General features: G+C 38.2%; 1 non-coding gene across 1 annotated transcript; it reads right to left on the reverse strand.

Annotated features, from left to right (window-relative positions):
• Positions 1-9860: 9860 nt before the first annotated feature.
• Positions 9861-10058, reverse strand: LOC120529181. The gene has a single exon (XR_005633688.1). It is a non-coding gene; the product is annotated as a U2 spliceosomal RNA (small nuclear RNA).
• Between the last annotated feature and the right edge of the window lie 804 nt (positions 10059-10862).

The raw sequence follows: 10862 nt of genomic DNA on the forward strand, positions 1-10862 counted from the left end.
ACACTGCAAACAAACATTTGTCTCTTTTAAAAGTTTAAACGTGCTCCTGGACAGGACAGAGATGACAGTTCCGTCTCTCAATTAAGAGAATGCAAACTTATCTTCTTCTTCAAAGGAGTACTCATCAGTAGCAGAGAATGTCTGAGAGAGAGAGAGAGAGAGATGCAAGTAGTCCAGCAAGTAAGGTAAGGAGCAATGTGAAGGTAGTCTGTCAGCGTTTTCAGGAGGGGTTTTCCCAGGAGTGTCTGTATCCTCTAGGGGTGTGATCAGCCCCCCAGCTCACAATATATACAGTATATATATATATATATATATATATATATATATACATACACACACAGCCTACTCTGTTTAAGAAATTCAAAGTTAGTCAACACAATTCAGGTGTAGTACTAATGGGCAGCATGACTGGTATGGTTCTTACACCTGTTTCTTTGCAGCTGTTCTGAAGCCCACCACTGTTCTTCAACCCATATGGTGGTACGCAGTAAGGATGCTGACAGGTGTGCAGTTTATTTGGCTGGGCAGACTGCTCACAGAGTTTCCTGGAGGTCTGGCAATCTAAATTCAAAATATACTTTCAAGAGACAGTGATTGCAGTTTCCATCAAAAGGTGGCTCACTGTAGTGTTCAGTTTTCAGTGTCTGTCTACAGCATTACATTATTGTAACTCAGTATTAGATCAGTATAGGATTAATCTCTTGTAACTGTACTATTAAAAACTTTTTGCACTTGAGGTTTTTGTATTTTATGTTTTTTTGACACATAGGTTCCACTTTTGAAATTAATTTCTCAATTAGACTCTGTTTGGAAGTTTTATTTTGTTACCACTTTGATTTCCTTTGTTTACATGGTACCTTTGGAATGTGTCACACATCTTCATTTGTTGCATTTGTGACATCATGGAAGTGTCATTTTAATTACACAATAGCTTTAATACACATTATCCTTTTGCGTGTTTTGATTTTAGCTTATTTACCAAGTAGGCCCAGCATTAGGATTGATTTGTAGCTCCTGACGTTCATTTTTGCTATTGACTCCTTAACAACATCTTGTCCTTTGATTCTTGTTTGTCTAATTATTTTTAGTCTCCTTGTTTTGGTGCTTTGCTGTCCATGACTCTCTCACAATTATTCTTGGACACTTCATGTGTCTCTTTAACAATAATATGGTTTGTGAAAAGCTACTATTAAGACCAGAAAATGATTGTCAGGTTCTGAAAAAATTAGGACTGTTTGTATTTTGCTATTAGGTTATTTTTGTTTAATATATGCTTAATGATTAAATTTTGCCATTTCCATGTTTATTTGCTTCATTTACATGATCATCTGTATTAGCAGTGACACAACCAACCGATAAAAAAAGAAAATGCATTTCTATAAATGATACCACTGTGTTTTTCAGGTTCAGCAAGGGTATGATACAAGATGTCTTGGCAGACCCTCACACGCTCCTGCTATGCAAGTGTGTTACTGTTTATACTTGTGCATGTACTTTATGTAAATCTGGAGGAATCCACCAGGTGGCAGTGCTAGATATTATGACGGTGAGAACAGGTTCGGCTTCGCTGTGTTGTGATTTGCCTGGAACACCCATTAAATTCCAATGACATCTTACCACAGTATCTCTGAAAAGGATGTTTAATGATTAAATCCATCAGTCCAGGGATGTGCCCATTCCAGCTAGCATTGGGCACGAGGCAGAAACAATCCCTAGATAGGGCATCCGCTCATCACAAGGTGAATACAAGCACTCGCATACACTACTGTCATTTTAGTGTCACCAAATCTGCATATCTTTGGAAGGAAACCGGAGCACACTGATGAAACCCAGCAGGAAAACATGCAAAATCCAGGCAGGGAATACTCCCTGCGAGACAGCAGTGCTACCTCTCCGCCACCATGTTACCCCTATGTGTGTAATTATTAACAGTATTCATTATTCAAACAAAATTAACGATTTATCTGTAAAATGTAACATACATACTTTAATGCATTTCCTCATGAAAATGATATCAAGTATAAATCTAAGGATTCTAAATGTACAGAGAGTTGGAATATCATACATTTAATGTATTCTGTGAGGTGATCTATTGCTGTTTGCCGCTGCTGTCAGGTCAGGAGGAAGCCCCAGAAAAAGAAGTCGGCACAAAAGATGGTATGTGAGACTTTTAAAATGTATCATGTTATTACGATCGGGAATATGCGATGCTTGAATAAAAGCACCACGAATGCATCTGTATGTCGACAGTTTGCTTCACCATATAATCAAAACCGTCATCGATCTTGTAGGGTCTGCATAGAGGCTCTCTGTCACATGTAGATAGTAACCAGAGACTCTTACATCACATTCCAACTTTTAGCACACTACATCCCCTGACTTTTTGCTGGTACTGCAACTCGCGCACATGTCGCGTTAATTTCTGAAGACCTGCTCAGAGGACGTGTGAAATGAACACTGGGAATGCGTGGCAGCCATGATACGTGCATGTACGCATTCTGAGCGTGAAATATAAACGAGCCCTAACAGGACAGTTGCATGAAGATGGCAACAGCTTGTTTCACTCCTTGACTCTGCACAGTCAGATTGAGCAGCTGCCTAGGTTAAGTAGCTCCTAAATGAACTTTAAAACATAGCAGTTCTGAAAACAATGAAAAGACCACTGCCTGAAATAAGCACATCATACAGGGGATCAGGACAGCAAAATGTGCTTGAAGGGTCTAAAGATATTAAAGATGTAATAATTTCTATAAGTGCTAAAAAGGTAATCAAAGAAAATAGGTTATTCAAACCTCAAAATTAACTAAATGTAGAAACTGACAAATAGCTTCTTTGTTGGTTGTAAAGGATGTGCATGATGAGGCTACTGTAATAACAGTGTGCACATGCATTACTTAAGGACAAAGCACCACTTGAACTTTGCTTTAAAGGGAACGTAAATGCGTGAGGTATAAATTTAAGGACATAAATAAGCTAGAACTGGTTTTGACTTGAGTTTGGTTTTTGTGTTTTCAGTTTTGATGTGCAATATTTGTTACTTTGTTACTCAGCTTGGCCTGATTAGATACTTTAGCACTTCTTCCCTCCTTCCCTTCTACATCTGTAATCTCAGGCAATTAGACAGAGTAAAGAAACAGGCAGGAGTTAAGTTACACATTTAATTATGTATTATGGATAAAAATGCCCATAAATATTAAGGAAGCAGAATACAATGTGATTATTAGTAACCCATACCCTAAGTAGCAGTGTGTCTTGTATCGATGGGTGTCTCTCAGCTTATCTTCAGTCTACCACATGGCCTTTGAATGGAGTATTGAAATAGGCTACACGCCTGTCTCAGTATGGCTGCCATAAAGTTGTCTTCATCATGGTCTTCTCTTCATGGTCAATGATGAGAGAAAAAGAGGAAAAGGCAAGGTGACCAAGTTTACCATTCTTGCCACAAAACACAAACCAATGTGGTGTCGTAGTACAGAATGACCTCCTATTTAAAAACCAATCATATACCACCATACTTCAGACGAATAGAATTACTTTATCTGTCCCTTCCAGGGTCATCTACCAATGAAGGTGCTAAGGTACAACTCATCCCCCAGTTGCTTTGTTTAGTCAGTTTATAGCTTTCCTGTGGTGGGTAGCTTATAGGCTCTTAAGTCGAAACACAGTCACCTTTGCCACGCTGGTCTGATGGTCCATCTTTCTTAATATAAATTTCACATCCTGAGTCAGTCCTAAAGGCTGAAGGGACGGTTAGGTAAACCTCAAAGCACCGCTGTTCTCATCAATGAAGTAAAACATGCCTCCTGAAACGCTATCTAATATTACATTTGCTTTGTTGCTTTATACAAAGTATTTACCAACTTATAAGTCAGTCCACCATCACAACTTATAACATGCAGAAAGTCAAGGCTTTTGATTCGGAGTCAGAAGCAATTAACAGGTTACTGGATTCAGAGTCGAAGTCGGAGTTTGTACTTTTTTACTGAGTCCCACTCTGACTAAATGTAAATTGTAATGTAATGTGTTAAAATGTACAGTTGTACATACTATTTCAGTTAAGCTATGTTTTTCCTAGCCTTTTGATAAAAAATTAATTTTGTAAGTTTTCTTTTATGTTTAATTGTATTCAATGTTTGCAACCTCTTTAGCCACTGCTGCGGTGTTTAAACCCAAATTTAACAAGTGTGGGTGCTAAATGTAACCTGATTATTCATGTTAGCAGTGAATAAATGCCTTGTGTCTTGTGTGTTATGTGCTTTAAATTGACATATTAAATATATTAGTCTAATTACCAATAGAGGAGTTGGAGTTGGAGTTGAATGTTTGGTATACCAACCTAACAGCCTTGCAAAAAATAGGAGTTTTTTGTTTGCTAATGCACTAAAAAACCTTGGATGCCATTCCAAGCCATCCCAGGGTACATTCAAGTTTGTGCACACACATTTATATATAGTGGGCCAGTACGGAGTTACCAATTAGACTAGCCAGGGTACCTTAAGAAAACACACATGGCTTTTGGAGCAAAGTTTAAACTCTTCTTAAAGTATGAGTTCAGGTATTTTTCAAAGTTGAACTTATTTCTTCACAGACATGCTATATACATTATACATTTTCCAAGCAAAATTATGTTGTAATATTAATCGCTTTCTATAAATTCTAATAAAATATCTTGCCCACACTAGTGCTTTATGTTGTAGTTTATAGGGCATGCGGGGGAAGTTTAAAAACTTACCAAATACATTCATCTTTCAAGCCAAGACATTTGTTGAGAATTAATCCGAGCCTTGCGACTAGACTCAGATTGTAAAATATTTTATACGTACATGTTATTTTTGAGCAAAGAAACACCAATATTATGAGATTCAGCCATTTTAAAAGAAGACCATCCATGTGTGATAGCTCAATACTTAATCTTCCTGCACAACTACCTTTTACATATTCAGTGTGTGGTTTCCTCCCAACAGACCAAATCACAACAAACTTTTGTGCCACATGGTTGGTTTTGTTTTGATTTACTTCCATATGTACATGAAAATGTTCACAAGCAAATAGATAGATAGATAGATAGATAGATAGATAGATAGATAGATAGATAGATAGATAGATAGATAGATAGATACTATATTAATCCCAAGGGGAAATTCACATACTCCAGCAGCAGCATACTGATAAAAACCAACATTAAATTAAGGAGTGATAAAAATAAAAACAGACAATAACTTTGTATAACATTAACGTTTACTTCCCCGGGTGGAATTGAAGAGTCGCATAGTGTGGGGGAGGAATGATCTCCTCAGTGTGTCAATGGAGCAGGAAAGTGACAGCAGTCTGTCGCTGAAGCTGCTCCTCTGTCTGGAGATGATCCTGTTCAGTAGATGCAGTGGATTCTCCGTGATTGACAGGCGCCTGCTCAGTGTCCGTCGCTCTGCCACGGATGTCAAACTGTCCAGCTCCGTGACTACGATAGAGCCTGCCTTCCTCACCAGTTTGTCCAGGCATGAGGCATCCCTCTTCTTTATGCTGCCTTCCCAGCACACCATCGCGTAGAAGAGGGCACTCGCCACAGCCGTCTGATAGAACATCTGCAGCATCTTATTGCAGATGTTAAAGGACGCCAGCCTTCTAAGGAAGTATAGTCAGCTCTGTCCTCTCTCGCACAGAGCATCAGTATTGGCAGTCCAGTCCAATTTGTCATCCAGCTGCACTCCCAGGTATTTATAGGTCTACACCCTCTGTACACAGTCTCTTCTGACTTCTCTTCTCTTCTCTTTTCTTCTTCCGTACTGACCCCTACTCTCTTTTCTGTTTATTTTTCCGGTTTCCTTGTGGTGGTGGCCTGCGCCACCTCCACCTACTCAAAGCTTCATGAGGCTCCAACAATGATGGATGGATTAAAAGGCAGAACACTACGTGACCGTCTTCATCAAGCCCTTCTGTGAGAACCCTAAATCCAAAGAGGACTGTTTCATTTATGTTAGGTAGAATGCCCAGAGGGGACTGGGCGGTCTCATGGTCTGGAATCCCTACAGATTTTATTTTTTTCTCCAGCCGTCTGGAGTTTTTTTTTTTCTGTCCCCCCTGGCCATTGAACCTTACTCTTATTTGATGTTAATTAATGTTGATTTATTTTGTTTTCTTATTGTGTCTTGTATTTTTCTATTCTTTATTATGTAAAGCACTTTGAGCTACTGTTTTTATGAAAATGTGCTATATAAATAAATGTTGTTGTTGTTCTGATGATCACAGGGTCCATGAGGGTCCTGGGCCTCCTAAAATCCACCACCAGCTCCTTGGTTTTGCTGGTGTTCAGGTGTAGGTGGTTTGAGTCGCACCATTTAACAAAGTCCTTGTTTAGTTTCCTGTACTCCTCCTCCTGCCCACTCCTGATGCAGCCCACGATGGCAGTGTTGTCAGTGAACTTTTGCAATGAAGCTTTGTATTGGAAGTCTGATGTATATAGGCTGAACAGGACCAGAGAAAGTACAGTCCCCTGCGGTGCTCCTGTGTTGCTGACCACAATGTCAGACCTGCAGTTCCCAAGACGCACATACTGAGGTCTGTCTGTAAGATAGTCCACAATTCATGCCACCAGGTATGAATCTACTCTCATCTCTGTCAGGTTGTCACTAAGGAGCAGAGGTTGGATGGTGTTGAAATTGAAAACATATCCTTACCTCAAGAAAAACAGTACCAGGAATATGTGATAAAATGATTAATTCCAGATTACTTTTGTTATCACAAACATACATCAGAAACACAGAAGGCGTCGATCAATACTTGACAGCTGTCTTGGCTTAAAAAATGGACATATTTGGTATGTTTCTAATCTTTTCCTCCATGCACCATACCCTACATTGTAAAACGTCAGCGCGAGCAAGATATTTTTTTATAATTATAGAAAATATTTAACTTTAGAACACAATTTCCCATGGCAAATGCATATATGTTTGTTAGGTAGAATGTCTAGAGAGGGCTGGGTGGTCTCGTGGTCTGGAACCTCTCCAGATTTAATTTTTTTCTCCAGCTGTTTGGAGTTTTTTTTTTTTGTCCTCCCGGCCATCAGACCTTACTTTTATTCTATGTTAATTAGTGTTCCCTAATGTTAATTATTTATTTTGTCGTTTTTCTCTTTCTTCATCATGTAAAGCACTATGAGCTGCATTGTTTGTATGAAAATGTGCTATAGAAATAAATATTGTTGTTGTTTTTATTGTTGTTGAAGAAATAATTTCAAGTTGAAAAATACCAAACCTATCTTTAAAACTCTGACTGGACCAGGAGTAGAAGTGTAGTACGGAATCAAACATGGATCCATGTATCTGTGAGGCAGAGTCCCTAACTTGTGAGCAGCCATAATGCATACAGTGTTGAAAGGACAGACACTGAGACCCTGGCCATGAATTGGATTCAGCGGTTTTGAAAATGCTATATATATATAATATTATAAATTAAGAGGGGAAACCATTAAACAAGTAATAAATCTACAGAGTTGCTAAACGAAACAAATTAGAATAGTTAGCATCGACTAGGCCTGTCCGAAGTGGACAAAATAGTTAAGGACCAGGAAATGAAGAGCCAAAAATACCTACTGCACAAGACACACATTTACAACTTTGTTATTGTTCTAGTTGTTTATTTTAAGCATTTCACATGTTTGTTACAGATTTTTCAAAAAAATGAATTTCAGTATAGCAATTGCCTCACAATCATTGATTTTTCTGTACTACTGACACTAAAATTAGAACATGACATTTGGACCATTTTGCAATGTAAATTTTCAAATTTTCTTTTCAGTGCATAATAATTAATATCTCTAGTTCTTTATGTATCTACATAAGACTGCACTAACCCATTGTTGCTTAACTAACAAATCAAGTGTCTCTGCAGCCTGTCAATGCTTATATCCCACCATTAAAGGCGTCCTCATTTGTTAATAAGGTGCCCCTGTCTCCTACATCCTTCTAGTCTTACATACTAGCTCATGGCAAAGCTTCATTTCAAGAAGACCAGCTTGTCAGTTTGATTCACTTAGTACTTCAGATGTGTCTAGTTCAATTGGCTGCTTATCTTTACCTAAGTTCTGATGTGGACAATATCAATAAATGGACCCATCTAGCTCTGGTAATAAGTGCATCAACATGCCCTAGGTAGTCTACTTCTGCACCAGATAGACAACACAACATTTGGGAATCTTGCTTAGATTGGTTCAGATTGGACTTTAAATATCCTCATGTAATGGATGATTCTTTGATGGGGATTGGGGGTTCAGAGGTGGCCTACTGGGGCTGACTTCTGTTTCATATTGTATGAACATATTCCAAAAACAGAGTTTTGCTCAAATCCTCTGAGATTTTTCTAGCCTTCAAGCTCTGATTTGCATTGCTGCTTGCAGAGGCACCGAGTTTTGTTTTCTTTGATTTGACTGTCACTTGACTTTTAACAGTCAACCGTGTTCAGTTAGCAAACAGCACCTGTGCTGCAATGTTTCAGTTACTGGGCTTTTTCGGGGACTCTAGATGCTGACATGCAGCTGCTAACTGGTTAAGACATCGGAACAAAGGAAAGGAAGCTGCAGTTGTTTAAAAAAGTCCTCCTAAAGAGACTCTCTTGAAGGTTTCATTTTGATCTTTTTTCTTTTTGATGGCACTCATTGCAAGTTACATTTCTGTGCTGTATTACAGATTTATGTAACAGTAATACTTTGACTTAAAATTAAATGGCTATTTTTTTTTTTTTTTTTGCTCCACAGCGTTGATCACTGAATGACAAATTTGGTTCATTGATGGCTTCAGGGCCTCACAGCCGTGGGAGCACCATAAGGAAACTGAACTGTTATGGTTGGTCATTAGATGTGACGAGCAGCAACCTAATAATCTAGTCCCTTCCTGAGTCAATTGTTCTTCTTTTTGATTCATTTTAATGCATTTCACTTTTGGTATGGAAGACTTCATTTGTAATTCTTGACAAAGATTTGCTTTGTAAAAGGCACAAGCCTTTTTATAAATGTTAGATCGATTGGACACTCTAAATTAACCCACTGTAAGTATATGTGTCATGTTAACAGACTGGTGTCTCATCTGGGGTAGTTTCGAGAACCAGCACCAACACCATGACGTGAAACTGGATAAGTGGGCTGTAATATAGATGAATGGATAATGAATTCTTTTGCATGCACTGTAAACTTAATAATATCAGAAAAACACAAACCAAACCAATACAAAAATGCTCTTGCATAAATACACATATTAAGGCAAACTAACAGGAACACAGAACTAAATATGAACATAGTCGTATTTTCATTTAATATATTAACTGTCAGTAAAGAGCCAAAGATTAGCCATTATAAAGCTTTAGAAAATAAATAAAGAAAAGTTCACATGAAAGAACTGCGGCAGTGAGCAAAATACCTTCCAGTAAATTAAGTGCCCCGTTAATGCTTCAGAGCTGGGTGAACACAAAAATGTTGCTCTGGTACTGTGGGAAATACAATTAGCTATCAAAATGCTATCAGTTAATACATTGCCTGGCTTAAGTAGATAAATCACATCATCCAAGAATATGCAATCTGCAAACAAAAGCCACATCATCTTGTACTTCTAACCAGCACAGTCACTTTTTGTGATTTTTTTAAAAATTTGATATATTTTATTAATCCCCCAATTGACAAATGACTTTTAACATGACCTTTGGAGGTCAGAGTGCAGGGCACAGTGCCCCTGGTGCAGTTTTTAGGTTAATGACTTTGCTCAAGGGCCCAACAGAGAAGGATTCCTTCTGGCTGTAACAGGATTTGACCCGGCAATCCTCCAGCTACCAGCGCAGAGCATTTAGCCTCAGAGCAACCACTTTGGCCAATAAAAATTTTTAGAACTACTCTCAAAACATCTTTAATACTGGGGTGATGCTTCAGCCCAGTGGAGTGAACCCCACCAGTCTTGCCACTGTTCTCAAAAATCTCTTTAACGTACATCAGACACCCCCTGATGGGAGAGCCTATCAAATATTAATCTGACAAGAACAGATCACACACATGACCGTAGCCAAGAAGAGGGTGAGATGCAATGCTGCCATCAATGAACCAAATTTTAATATTTTTATTTAATTTATTAAATTTATTCAAAGCATATCCAATTCCATACAATCAGGTCAAACTTAACAAAACTAAAATCAAATCAACCCCCACCCATGAGAAAGAGATGAAGGCCAACAACCAGAGCAAAACTGTTAAGAGTATTAAAGAGAGAAAGTAGTTTTTACCCCAGTATAAATGCTTATTCTAAAATGTTATTGATTAGATCCTGCCAGCTTTAAAAAAAAAGTTTTGAACAGATCCTCTAAGTCAGAATTAGATTATTTCCAATTTCAAATAGCACATAACATCAGTTACCCACTGACTTAAAAAAGGTGGGTTAGGATTCTTCCAGTTTAACAAGATAAGTCTTTGTGCCAATAGTGTAGTAAAGGCAATTACAACTTGTTTGTCCTTCTTCACTTTAAGCCCATCTGGGAGGTCACCAAACACAGCTGTTAATGGGTTAGTAGGGATTGTGACACCAAGGCTGTCTGAAAGGCATTTATAGATTTTGGTCTAGAATAATGTTAATTTGATGCAGGCCCAAAACACGTGGCCCAATGAGGCTGGAGCTTGATTGCAATGTTCGCAGGTTGAATCTTGCCCTGGAAAAATCTTGAACAAATTCAAATGAGATAAATGTGCTCAATAAATGATTTTAAGTTGAATAATTGTATGTTTTGTACATATGGAGCTCGAGTGAATTTTGTGCATGGCTGCCTTCCACTCCGTTTATAAAATGTTGAGTAAGAGATCCTTTTCCCACTGTACTCTGGGATTTTAAAATGTT

This window comes from Polypterus senegalus, chromosome 4, assembly GCF_016835505.1.
Source record: "Polypterus senegalus isolate Bchr_013 chromosome 4, ASM1683550v1, whole genome shotgun sequence".
Lineage (NCBI taxonomy): Eukaryota > Metazoa > Chordata > Cladistia > Polypteriformes > Polypteridae > Polypterus > Polypterus senegalus.